Raw genomic sequence first — 13,352 nt, 5'->3', positions numbered from 1 at the left:
GACTTCAAAGACTAAAATGGGTATAAGAAGGGCACCCAAACTTACAAACTTTAGAAACACTTCTGGAACCAAGAGGAACCTCTGCCTGGAGAAGAGCTGATAGCTGAGGAAAACGTGCTGCCCTGCCTGTGACTGTGCTTTGTGGAGCTTTCCTGCAGTGCTGCTTCTGCCAGAGTAAGAGGGCAAAGACTGGACTTTGTGTGCCTTCCATCTTGAAGAAGAAATCTCCAAGGGCTTGATGTAGAGCTTGCCTCCTGTTGTTGAAGTCTCAGGGATAGCAAAGACTTCTTCCTGCCAGCACCTGGAGTCTCTGGAGAGACCCCTACTCTGCTCTGTGGTGCCCTTCCAGTTCCTGGGACCCTGAAAGGAGAGGCTGGCAGCCTAAGGACAAAAATACACGCACCGAGCGCCGTGCGGAGAAAAGATCGACGCGAATCCGATCGCGGCTGAGAAAACGACGCAACGCCGGTTCCGCAGCTGAGAAACGACGCCGCAGGAAACGCGACCGAAAAACCGACGCCCGGAGCAGGAGAAACGACGCGCAGCATCGCTGACGGAGGCTGAGAGATCGCACCCTGCGCCGCGGGACTTTCGGATCGTCGTGTGGCTGGCTTTTTCAACACGCACCGCCGTGCCGAGTGGTTTTCGACGCACACAGCCGTGCAGGGTTATTTTCGACGCACACCGCCCGTGCGGGGTTATTTTTGACGCAAACCAGGTACATTTACACGCTAGCAGCGCTAGTGTGTTGTTACAACTACCTAAAGACTCTTTTTATTTTAAACCTTTAAAAAAATCATAACTTGACTTGTGTATGTGGGATTTTTGTCGTTTTGGTCTTGTTTTGTCTAGATAAATATTTCCTATTTTTCTAAACTGGTGTTGTGTCATTTTGTAGTGTTTTCATTAAGTTACTGTGTGTGTTGGTACAAATACTTTACGCCCAGCACTCTGAGGTTAAGCCTACTGCTCTGCCAAGCTACCAAGGGGGTAAGCAGGGGTTAGCTGAGGGTGATTCTCTTTTATCCTAACTAGAGTGAGGGTCCTTGCTTGAACAGGGGGTAACCTGACTGTCAACCAGAGACCCCATTTCTAACATTGGTGACCAGCGGTCGGGATTTGGACTTGTATTTGTTCTTGACATACAGTAATTAAGTGTACACTACTGTTTTGATCTCAGACCACTACGTGACCACATACTACTTGTTTGGTGATCTTTTGATTTTTCTCTTAAGGACTCTTTTTATTCTACTTCCATGATTTTGCTGATCCCTTGACTGATTCTTTTTACTTCATTGGGAAATTATTTTTTCTGCCTTTGGAACTTTGCACTTGTGACCATCATGTCTCAATCTGGAGATGCAACAGCTGGAGCTGTGTTTGAAATGGAGAAACTGAAGGAGTACCCAGTTGCTCAATTGAAACAGTTCCTCAAAGATCTTGACTGTCCCACTGAGAGCTCCACCAGGGAGGGGGAGCTGCAACAGGCACAGAGGGCTTGGGTGACAATCAAGAAGGCTGGAGGGCACACAGAGGAGGAGAATATGGGTGGGGAAGTGCAGAGGATACACAGTGGTGTAGTGGAGGAACCTGTTACGCCTGGGGGGAGGGTCCCCAGGAGGGATGGCAGGGTGTCACCCAAGGGTCTGACTCCTGAAGAGTTACAGGACAGACAGGCAGAGAGGGAGTACCAATGGGAGCTGAAAAAGCTCGATTGGGAGTTGGAAGAAAGGAGGAGGAACTTAGAGATTAAAAAAATGATTTATGCTTACGAGCTTAAATTGAAAGAGCTGGAAGTCATGAGGGCTGAGTCCAGCTGGAATGGTGGCAGCAACAATTGTATATCCAGTGATGCTGCAGAAGTGCACATGCCCAGAGAGGTGGTGCCCTACTTGAAGGAGGGAGTTAACACACGCCAGGAGGTTCAGGGGTATGAGGTAGCTCCAGTGATGCACAGGGTCCCTGAGGTGGATTGGGGAACTGGCATGGGGAGTCATATTCCTACTGGTGGGAGGGACACTCTACTGACTCTAGTTGAGAGTGACAGGGAGAGGGATTCCCCCCAGGTAGAAGTCCTGGTTATGGAGTGTGAAGACATCCCAGAAGAGTGTGGGTTGAGTGTCAGGGACAGTCAGGTACTGTCTCACCAGTCTCAGGAGGGTGATGTGGGGTGCTTTGTCAAAGCAGAGTCACTGGATGGTTGGGTGAAGGGTACTTTGGTTAATTCATGTGAGGGGCTGAGTGATGTAATTGCTGGAGAGCATATGTCTAGTCCTTATTTTCCAGAGCTATGCCAACACCAGGTGGAGTGTGAGTTCTCTGACCCCAGGGAGCTTACAATGGAGGCAGACTTCTGGGTGAGTACCAGAGAGTCTGAAGAGGCATTTGGGGGTGCTCCTGAGAGGAGTGGTCTAGGTAGTTCCCAACCAGGTGAGGTAGGGAAGGATTGTAGTGTCCCAGGTAGGTCCCAGTGTAGTGGGATGGGTGAGGGACCCCATGTCCAGTCTCAGAGGAGAGGGAATGGGGATGGGTTGAGGCCCAAGGTGCCCGAGATCCGGTCCCAGGTCCAGGAGGGTTCCCTGCGGGAACACCAGGAGGGGAGCCTAGCCTGTACCATAGGGCCATCTGTTGAGGGAGACCCCACAGTGTCAGGAGAACTTGGGGGGGCGGCTGTAGCCAGCGTCCCACCAGTTCTGGTGTCTGGCAGTACCACTCCTAGTGAGGGGGTGCAGAAGTCCAGACAGAGGGTTGAGAGGGGGTTGCGGACCCCAGTGGAGAACCTGGAGGGTCAGGGGTCAGCTCTGAGAGCAGAGCCCCCCATGAATGACCTTGGTGAGACCATTTCTGGGTTGGGGGGAATCCAGACTCTGTCAGATGGGCAGAGGTCAGGGGACCTGCGCCAGCCAGACTCTTGTGTGGCCCTTCGGGACAGTGTGTCCCTTGAGGGGGGTAAGTGTGCCCCCCTGGAAGTCCTGGTGTGCCAGGCAATGGTTCAACCGCAGGGTGGTGACTCTGGGTTGAATGATCAGGTTCAGGGGGTAAACTCTGACCTGATGGGGGGTAAGTGTGCTCCCAAGGAAGTCCTGGTGTGCCAGGCAGTGGTTCAACCGCAGGGTGGTGACCCTAGGTTGGATGACCAGGTTCAGAGGGTAAACTCTGACCTGGTAGGGGGTAGGTATGCCCCCCAGGAAGTCCTGGTTTGCCAGGCAGTGATCCAGTCTGTGGGTACAGACCCTGGATTGGGAGGCCAGGTTAAGGGTGTCCCCCCTGACCTGGAGGAAGGGGCTACTGCTAACAGTGCCCCTACCATGTTGTCTTCTGGGGGGGCCACTCCTAGTTGGGTGGTTCAGGACCCCAGAAGAGAGGGCAGGGGGAGGGAAGCCTCACCCCTGGCCCTGGTCCAACCTGAAGGTACAGACCCCAGGTTGGAGGATCAGTTGCAGGTTAACATCCCTGCACTGATGGAAGAATTGTGCAGGATTGCTTCTACAAGCACCCTGACAGTTTTTGACTCTGGGGGTGCCGCTTCTGCAGGGAGGGTACAGAGCCCCAGAGGGGAGGACCAGGGTCAGGTTGCCATCCCTGACCTGGTGGAAGAGAGAGTGGTCAAAGAGTGCCAGGCACCTGGGGCTACCGCCCCCCACTCCCCACAGTCACAGTGGTTCGAGAGGCCTGAGGTCGGGCTCTCATCCCTGACAGGTGTCTGGGGCCACTGTGGCTTGCTGTCCTGGTGGACAGAGTTGCCCCTGGTGGGGGGAGGACGAGAGTCACACCCCGGGGGTGGAGTGGGCCACACCACTGTGTTGGCCCTGGTGGTACTATCTGCCCATTGCAATACATCTGTGAGCAAAGTAAAGTTAGGTGTTACACAGATGGTGTCTGTAGATGTGGAGAAGGGTTCCCCCTGGGTTAGCTTAGTGGGCCCTGAGAGTATGGACAGAGGGATCCAACTGGAGTCAGGAAGGCGTAGAACTGGAACATGCCCCTGCTGTTGTGGGCCTGGGTCCCTGTTCTATCGCCCCAATCAGGGAAGTACATCAAGGTATTGATTGTTCTCCCCTGGCTTTAGGCTGGTAGGGGGTCGTGTTGGACTTTTGCTTATGCAGGGTCATCCCCAGTCTTTTTTGCCTCCTGCCTCCTATTTTTTTTCTGACCTGTTGCTGTTGGCTTTTCAACTCTGAGCACGTTACCACTGCTAACCAGTGCTAAAGTGCATATGCTCTCCTGTTTAAATTGTATGTAAGTGGTTTATCCATGATTGGCATATTTGAATTACTAGTAAGTCCCTAGTAAGGTGCACTAGAGGTGCCAGGGCCTGTAAATCAAATGCTACTAGTGGGCCTGCAGCACTGGCTGTGCCACCCACATAAGTAGCTCTGTAATCATGTCTCAGACCTGCCACTGCAGTGTCTGTATGTGTATTTTTACACTGTAAATTCGACTTGGCAAGTGTACCCACTTGCCAGGCCTAAACCTTCCCTTTCCTTACATGTAAGGCACCCCTAAGGTAGGCCCTAGGTAGCCCCAAGGGCAGGGTGCAGTGTATGGATGAGGTAGGACATATAGTAATGTGGTTTATATGTCCTGACAGTGAAATACTGCCAATTTCGTTTTCACTGTTGCAAGGTCTGTCTCTCTCTCATAGGATAATATGGGGGCTACCTTTAAATATGATTAAAGTGTAGATTCCCCTAGAGAGTAGATGGACATGTGGAGTTTGGGATCCCTGAACTCACAATTTAAAAATACATCTTTTAGTAAAGTTGATTTTAAGATTGTGCGTGTGGAAATGCCACTTTTAGAAAGTGAGCAGTTTCTTGCTTAAACCATTCTGTGACTCTGCCTTGTTTGTGGATTCCCTGTCTGGGTCAGTTTGACAGTTGGGTTGTTTTTCACCTCACACCAGACAGTGACACAAAGGGAGCTGGGGTGTGATCTGCATTTCCTGATTAGCTATCTCTGCTAGGAGGGAGGGGTGGAGTGGTCACTCTCATCTGAAAGGACTGTGCCTGCCTCTGACAATGCTGTCTCCAGCCCCCTGGTGTGTGTCTGAGGCCTTGCCTGGGCAAGGCAGGATTTCACAAGAAGGTGTGAGTCCCCTTTGAAGGAAGGTGACTTCAAAGACTAAAATGGGTATAAGAAGGGCACCCAAACTTACAAACTTTAGAAACACTTCTGGAACCAAGAGGAACCTCTGCCTGGAGAAGAGCTGATAGCTGAGGAAAACGTGCTGCCCTGCCTGTGACTGTGCTTTGTGGAGCTTTCCTGCAGTGCTGCTTCTGCCAGAGTAAGAGGGCAAAGACTGGACTTTGTGTGCCTTCCATCATGAAGAAGAAATCTCCAAGGGCTTGATGTAGAGCTTGCCTCCTGTTGTTGAAGTCTCAGGGATAGCAAAGACTTCTTCCTGCCAGCACCTGGAGTCTCTGGAGAGACCCCTACTCTGCTCTGTGGTGCCCTTCCAGTTCCTGGGACCCTGAAAGGAGAGGCTGGCAGCCTAAGGACAAAAATACACGCACCGAGCGCCGTGCGGAGAAAAGATCGACGCGAATCCGATCGCGGCTGAGAAAACGACGCGACGCCGGTTCCGCAGCTGAGAAACGACGCCGCAGGAAACGCGACCGAAAAACCGACGCCCGGAGCAGGAGAAACGACGCGCAGCATCGCTGACGGAGGCTGAGAGATCGCACCCTGCGCCGCGGGACTTTCGGATCGTCGTGTGGCTGGCTTTTTCAACACGCACCGCCGTGCCGAGTGGTTTTCGACGCACACAGCCGTGCAGGGTTACTTTCGACGCACACCGCCCGTGCGGGGTTATTTTTGACGCAAACCAGGTACATTTACACGCTAGCAGCGCTAGTGTGTTGTTACAACTACCTAAAGACTCTTTTTATTTTAAACCTTTAAAAAAATCATAACTTGACTTGTGTATGTGGGATTTTTGTCGTTTTGGTCTTGTTTTGTCTAGATAAATATTTCCTATTTTTCTAAACTGGTGTTGTGTCATTTTGTAGTGTTTTCATTAAGTTACTGTGTGTGTTGGTACAAATACTTTACGCCCAGCACTCTGAGGTTAAGCCTACTGCTCTGCCAAGCTACCAAGGGGGTAAGCAGGGGTTAGCTGAGGGTGATTCTCTTTTATCCTAACTAGAGTGAGGGTCCTTGCTTGAACAGGGGGTAACCTGACTGTCAACCAGAGACCCCATTTCTAACACTCCCCAATGAACTAAAAAGTGTTGTTAAATCCAAAATGTTTGTGAGGCCCCAGTGAGATTTGAACTCACGACCTCTGGTTTACAAGACCAGTGCTCTAACCCCTGAGCTATGGAGCCAGGAGCTTGTCAGGATGCTGTGCTGGGGACTATATGAAGGAGCAGAGCAGACCTGAGTTACAATGGAATCAGCAGGAGAGAGGATTGTGTGAGTCTGAGAAAGAAAAGGGGCATAGCTTCAAACCTGAATCTGGCATAGCTTTCCAAGGCTACTATTGCCAGTGTTTGTGTATTTTAAAAAGGTAGTAAATTTGTATCCTTTCAAGGAGTACATCTATGGGTGCAGATTTGCTACTTTTTTGGTAAACTGATCACTAATTGGAATATTTAGAAAGAAGAGACGCAGTGCAGCACAGCGAGCAAAGTTCCTTTGTGCGTCACTCGAAGAGAGCAGAACTGAGACATATCTTCACAGAAATGGTGCAGTTCTGCTCTTTGTCTATGCAAAGGTGCACTTCGGGCTGCCTTGAGTGCAAGGGTATCTGCCTTATGTTCAGGAGAGCTGATGTGCATAAAGGGATATCTTCCTCCAACTATCATAGGATATTTTTTAGAGTCAAGCCTGCGCTAGAATGCGCTTGCACATGCGTATTGCTTGCGAGACGCTGTTGTAGTTAGAAAAGGGCTAGGAGCCCCGTCCATTTCACACTGGTGTCTTTTATTGGTTCGTGGGCTTCCCTGTTAAAATCTGCTTGCTTTCGTTAGTGGAAGGCATGCATACGTCATGCCTTTTCCGGTGGTTAGCCCTCCTTGAGCGCAGCGACCAAGTACTTAAAACATAGGAGGCTCGCTGTTTTCCATCTGGTTTGTGGACTACTTTTTCTCTTTTTTTCACAGCACGATCTCGTTTGACAGAAGTCGAGCTCATTGCATGACATCGACCCTGTTACATAATTAATTGAACTTTTGCCGGTTACATAGATAATTGCACTTTTGCCGATAGGTTTCAATATGAGTGAACTGTAGCAGCGCGATTGCGCTCATTATTTACATTTAATGAGTCAAGAAAAGTCTAGTTGGGAGTTTACAACTGCTAATAGCTCTATCTCGGAGAAATGCCAGACCAGTTGTATTGCAAGTGCTTGTTTACTCTTTGTATCTGTTCTGCAAATTGCAGCACACCACATGCAAAGAGGCAGTAACATGGAGAAATAAAGACATCTGTTCTCCTTACACCAGCCTCGGGGAGGCGCACCATTGTGGCACAAAACCATGACTGTATGTTTTTGTAAACATGGGTTTACATAAAAATCCATGCGTGGATGTGCAAGAAAACCATGTACCACCTGTGGAACACCTACCTGGCGCAAAGTAAAGCATGGCAGAGCAATGTGCTGTGTGCTGTTACTTTTTCTTAACATGTGCATGGCTTTGTAAATACCAAAAAACGAATTGTGTTAATGCTGCATCGAAAAAGTGATGCAACCCGATGAAAAATCTGTTTAAACATGGGCCTAAATGTACACTTAAATTCCGGACCCGAAAAAAAGAACAAGTTAAAATCTCACAGTGAAATCAGGATGATATTTAAAAAATGACATGTGCATTGGAAAGGACGTGGCTGAAGGGGCACCAAAGCCAATGACCAAGTCAAGAATGATATTTTGGGATGTCACACTCTAAACATCCCCCATACTCACACAAGTCAATTGTATGACCCTGTAGGAGTCTTGTGTTTGTCATTCCACTGACACTGTGTGTAATGCCCCCCGTTCTTGCGTGCTTTGCCCTGTGTCGCCTTTGTTTTTCTATCTTGAAAATAATATTTGTAGTGAGGCTCCCCAATGAACTAAAAAGTGTTGTTAAATCCAAAATGTTTGTGAGGCCCTAGTGAGATTTGAACTCACGACCCCTGGTTTACAAGACCAGTGCTCTAACCCCTGAGGTATGGAGCCAGGAGCTTGGCAGGATGCCGTGCTGAGGACTATATGAAGGAGCAGAGCATACCTGAGTTACAATGGAATCAGCAGGAGAGAGGATTGTGTGAGTCTGAGAAAGAAAAGGGGCATAGCTTCAAACCTCAATCTGGCATAGCTTTCCAAGGCTACTATTGCCAGTGTTTGTGTATTTTAAAAAGGTAGTAAATTTGTATCCTTTCAAGGAGTACATCTATGGGTGCAGATTTGCTACTTTTTTGGTAAACTGATCACTAATTGGAATATTTAGAAAGAAGGGACGCAGTGCAGCACAGCGAGCAAAGTTCCTTTGTGCGTCACTCGAAGAGAGCAGAACTGAGACATATCTTCACAGAAATGGTGCAGTTCTGCTCTTTGTCTATGCAAAGGTGCACTTCGGGCTGCCTTGAGTGCAAGGGTATCTGCCTTATGTTCAGGACAGCTGATGTGCATAAAGGGATATATTCCTCCAACTATCATAGGAGATTTTTTAGAGTCAAGCCTGCGCTAGAATGCGCTTGCGCATGCGTATTGCTTGCGAGACGCTGTTGTAGTTAGAAAAGGGCTAGGAGCCCCGTCCATTTCACGTTGGTGTCTTTCATTGGTTCGTGGGATTCCCTGTTAAAATCTGCTTGCTTTCGTTAGTGGAAGGCATGCAATCGTCATGCCTTTTCCGGTGGTTAGCGCTCCTTGAGCGCAGCGACCAAGTACTGAAAACATAGGAGGCTCGCTGTTTTCCATCTGGTTTGTGGACTACTTTTTCTCTTTTTTTTCACAGCACAATCTCGTTTGACAGAAGTCGAGCTCATTGCATGACATCAACCCTGTTACATAATTAATTGAACTTTTGCCGGTTACATAGATAATTGCACTTTTGCCGATAGGTTTCAATATGAGTGAACTGTAGCAGCGAGATCGCGCTCATTATTTACATTTAATGAGTCAAGAAAAGTCTGGTTGGGAGTTTACAACTGCTAATAGCTCTATCTCGGAGAAATGCCAGACATGTTGTATTGCAAGTGCTTGTTTACTCTTTGTATCTGTGCTGCAAATTGTAGCACACCGCATGCAAAGAGGCAGTGACATGAAGAAATAAAGACATCTGTTCGCCTTACACCAGCCTCGGGTAGGCGCAACATTGTGGCACAAAACCATGACTGTATGTTTTTGTAAATATGGGTTTACATCAAAATCCATGTGTGGATGTATGAGAAAAACATGTACCACCCGTGGAACACCTACCTGACGCAAAGTAAAGCATGGCAGAGCAAGGTGCTGTGTGCTGTTTCCTTTTCTTAACATGTGCATGGCTTTGTAAATACCAAAAAACAAATTGTGTTAATGCTGCATTGAAAAAGTGATGCAACCCGATGCAAAATCGGTTTAAACATGGGCCTAAATATACACTTACATTCCGGACCCGAAAAAAAAGAACAAGTTAAAATCTCACAGTGAAATCAGGATGATATTAAAAAAATGACATGTGCATTGGAAAGGACGTGGCTGAAGGGGCACCAAAGCCAACGACCAAGTCAAGAATGATATTTTGGGATGTCACACTCTAAACATCCCCCATACTCACACAAGTCAATTGTATGACCCTGTAGGAGTCTTGTGTTTGTCATTCCACTGACACTGTGTGTAATGCCCCCCGTTCTTGCGTGCTTTGCCCTGTGTCGCCTTTGTTTTTCTATCTTGAAAAGAATATTTGTAGTGAGGCTCCGCAATGAAGTAAAAAGTGTTGTTAAATCCAAAATGTTTGTGAGGCCCCAGTGAGATTTGAACTCACGACCTCTGGTTTACAAGACCAGTGCTCTAACCCCTGAGCTATGGAGCCAGGAGCTTGTCAGGTTGCTGTGCTGGGGACTATATGAAGGAGCAGAGCAGACCTGAGTTACAATGGAATCAGCAGGAGAGAGGATTGTGTGAGTCTGAGAAAGAAAAGGGGCATAGCTTCAAACCTGAATCTGACATAGCTTTCCAAGGCTACTATTGCCAGTGTTTGTGTATTTTAAAAAGGTAGTAAATTTGTATCCTTTCAAGGAGTACATCTATGGGTGCAGATTTGCTACTTTTTTGGTAAACTGATCACTAATTGGAATATTTAGAAAGAAGGGACGCAGTGCAGCACAGCGAGCAAAGTTCCTTTGTGCGTCACTCGAAGAGAGCAGAACTGAGACATATCTTCACAGAAATGGTGCAGTTCTGCTCTTTGTCTATGCAAAGGTGCACTTCGGGCTGCCTTGAGTGCAAGGGTATCTGCCTTATGTTCAGGAGAGCTGATGTGCATAAAGGGATATCTTCCTCCAACTATCATAGGAGATTTTTTAGAGTCAAGCCTGGGCTAGAATGCGCTTGCGAATGCGTATTGCTTGCGAGACGCTGTTGTAGTTAGAAAAGGGCTAGGAGCCCCGTCCATTTCACGGTGGTGTCTTTCATTGGTTCGTGGGCTTCCCTGTTAAAATCTGCTTGCTTTCGTTAGTGGAAGGCATGCATACGTCATGCCTTTTCCGGTGGTTAGCCCTCCTTGAGCGCAGCGACCAAGTACTGAAAACAAAGGAGGCTCGCTGTTTTCCATCTGGTTTGTGGACTACTTTTTCTCTTTTTTTTCACAGCACAATCTCGTTTGACAGAAGTCGAGCTCATTGCATGACATCAACCCTGTTACATAATTAATTGAACTTTTGCCGGTTACATAGATAATTGCACTTTTGCCGATAGGTTTCAATATGAGTGAACTGTAGCAGCGCGATCGCGCTCATTATTTACATTTAATGAGTCAAGAAAAGTCTGGTTGGGAGTTTACAACTGCTAATAGCTCTATCTCGGAGAAATGCCAGACATGTTGTATTGCAAGTGCTTGTTTACTCTTTGTATCTGTGCTGCAAATTGTAGCACACCACATGCAAAGAGGCAGTGACATGGAGAAATAAATACATCTGTTCGCCTTACACCAGCCTCGGGTAGGCGCAACATTGTGGCACAAAACCATGACTGTATGTTTTTGTAAATATGGGTTTACATCAAAATCCATGTGTGGATGTACAAGAAAACCATGTACCACCTGTGGAACACCTACCTGACGCAAAGTAAAGCATGGCAGAGCAAGGTGCTGTGTGCTGTTACCTTTTCTTAACATGTGCATGGCTTTGTAAATACCAAAAAACTAATTGTGTTAATGCTGCATTGAAAAAGTGATGCAACCCGATGCAAAATCGGTTTAAACATGGGCCTAAATATACACTTACATTCCGGACCCGAAAAAAAGAACAAGTTAAAATCTCACAGTGAAATCAGGATGATATTAAAAAAATGACATGTGCATTGGAAAGGACGTGGCTGAAGGGCACCAAAGCCAACGACCAAGTCAAGAATGATATTTTGGGATGTCACACTCTAAACATCCCCCATACTCACACAAGTCAATTGTATGACCCTGTAGGAGTCTTGTGTTTGTCATTCCACTGACACTGTGTGTAATGCCCCCCGTTCTTGCGTGCTTTGCCCTGTGTCGCCTTTGTTTTTCTATCTTGAAAATAATATTTGTAGTGAGGCTCCCCAATGAACTAAAAAGTGTTGTTAAATCCAAAATGTTTGTGAGGCCCCAGTGAGATTTGAACTCACGACCCCTGGTTTACAAGACCAGTGCTCTAACCCCTGAGGTATGGAGCCAGGAGCTTGGCAGGAAGCCGTGCTGAGGACTATATGAAGGAGCAGAGCATACCTGCGTTACAATGGAATCAGCAGGAGAGAGGATTGTGTGAGTCTGAGAAAGAAAAGGGGCATAGCTTCAAACCTGAATCTGGCATAGCTTTCCAAGGCTACTATTGCCAGTGTTTGTGTATTTTAAAAAGGTAGTAAATTTGTATCCTTTCAAGGAGTACATCTATGGGTGCAGATTTGCTACTTTTTTGGTAAACTGATCACTAATTGGAATATTTAGAAAGAAGGGACGCAGTGCAGCACAGCCAGCAAAGTTCCTTTGTGCGTCACTCGAAGAGAGCAGAACTGAGACATATCTTCACAGAAATGGTGCAGTTCTTCTCTTTGTCTATGCAAAGGTGCACTTCGGGCTGCCTTGAGTGCAAGGGTATCTGCCTTATGTTCAGGAGAGCTGATGTGCATAAAGGGATATCTTCCTCCAACTATCATAGGAGATTCTTTAGAGTCAAGCCTGCGCTAGAATGCGCTTGCGCATGCGTATTGCTTGCGAGACGCTGTTGTAGTTAGAAAAGGGCTAGGAGCCCCGTCCATTTCACGTTGGTGTCTTTCATTGGTTCGTGGGATTCCCTGTTAAAATCTGCTTGCTTTCGTTAGTGGAAGGCATGCAATCGTCATGCCTTTTCCGGTGGTTAGCGCTCCTTGAGCGCAGCGACCAAGTACTGAAAACATAGGAGGCTCGCTGTTTTCCATCTGGTTTGTGGACTACTTTTTCTCTTTTTTTTCACAGCACAATCTCATTTGACAGAAGTCGAGCTCATTGCATGACATCAACCCTGTTACATAATTAATTGAACTTTTGCCGGTTACATAGATAATTGCACTTTTGCCGATAGGTTTCAATATGAGTGAACTGTAGCAGCGCGATCGCGCTCATTATTTACATTTAATGAGTCAAGAAAAGTCTGGTTGGGAGTTTACAACTGCTAATAGCTCTATCTCGGAGAAATGCCAGACATGTTGTATTGCAAGTGCTTGTTTACTCTTTGTATCTGTGCTGCAAATTGTAGCACACCACATGCAAAGAGGCAGTGACATGGAGAAATAAAGACATCTGTTCGCCTTACACCAGCCTCGGGTAGGCGCAACATTGTGGCACAAAACCATGACTGTATGTTTTTGTAAATATGGGTTTACATCAAAATCCATGTGTGGATGTATGAGAAAAACATGTACCACCCGTGGAACACCTACCTGACGCAAAGTAAAGCATGGCAGAGCAAGGTGCTGTGTGCTGTTACCTTTTCTTAACATGTGCATGGCTTTGTAAATACCAAAAAACGAATTGTGTTAATGCTGCATTGAAAAAGTGATGCAACCCGATGCAAAATCGGTTTAAACATGGGCCTAAATATACACTTACATTCCGGACCCGAAAAAAAGAACAAGTTAAAATCTCACAGTGAAATCAGGATGATATTAAAAAAATGACATGTGCATTGGAAAGGACGTGGCTGAAGGGGCACCA

At 47.1% G+C, this 13,352-nt stretch overlaps 4 non-coding genes across 4 annotated transcripts; all 4 read right to left on the bottom strand.

Moving 5' to 3' along the window:
* Nucleotides 1–6,256: 6,256 nt before the first annotated feature.
* On the bottom strand, nucleotides 6,257–6,329 carry TRNAT-UGU (transfer RNA threonine (anticodon UGU)). The gene has a single exon. It is a non-coding gene; the product is annotated as a tRNA-Thr (tRNA).
* A 1,762-nt stretch (nucleotides 6,330–8,091) lies between these two features.
* Nucleotides 8,092–8,164, bottom strand: TRNAT-UGU (transfer RNA threonine (anticodon UGU)). Its single transcript has one exon. It is a non-coding gene; the product is annotated as a tRNA-Thr (tRNA).
* A 1,764-nt stretch (nucleotides 8,165–9,928) lies between these two features.
* On the bottom strand, nucleotides 9,929–10,001 carry TRNAT-UGU (transfer RNA threonine (anticodon UGU)). Its single transcript has one exon. It is a non-coding gene; the product is annotated as a tRNA-Thr (tRNA).
* A 1,762-nt stretch (nucleotides 10,002–11,763) lies between these two features.
* TRNAT-UGU (transfer RNA threonine (anticodon UGU)) lies at nucleotides 11,764–11,836 on the bottom strand. Its single transcript has one exon. It is a non-coding gene; the product is annotated as a tRNA-Thr (tRNA).
* Between the last annotated feature and the right edge of the window lie 1,516 nt (nucleotides 11,837–13,352).

Source organism: Pleurodeles waltl, unplaced genomic scaffold (genome assembly GCF_031143425.1).
Source record: "Pleurodeles waltl isolate 20211129_DDA unplaced genomic scaffold, aPleWal1.hap1.20221129 scaffold_39, whole genome shotgun sequence".
NCBI lineage: Eukaryota > Metazoa > Chordata > Amphibia > Caudata > Salamandridae > Pleurodeles > Pleurodeles waltl.
The sequence above is the reverse complement of the archived record's forward strand: the minus strand, read 5'-3'. Positions and strand labels throughout refer to the sequence as shown.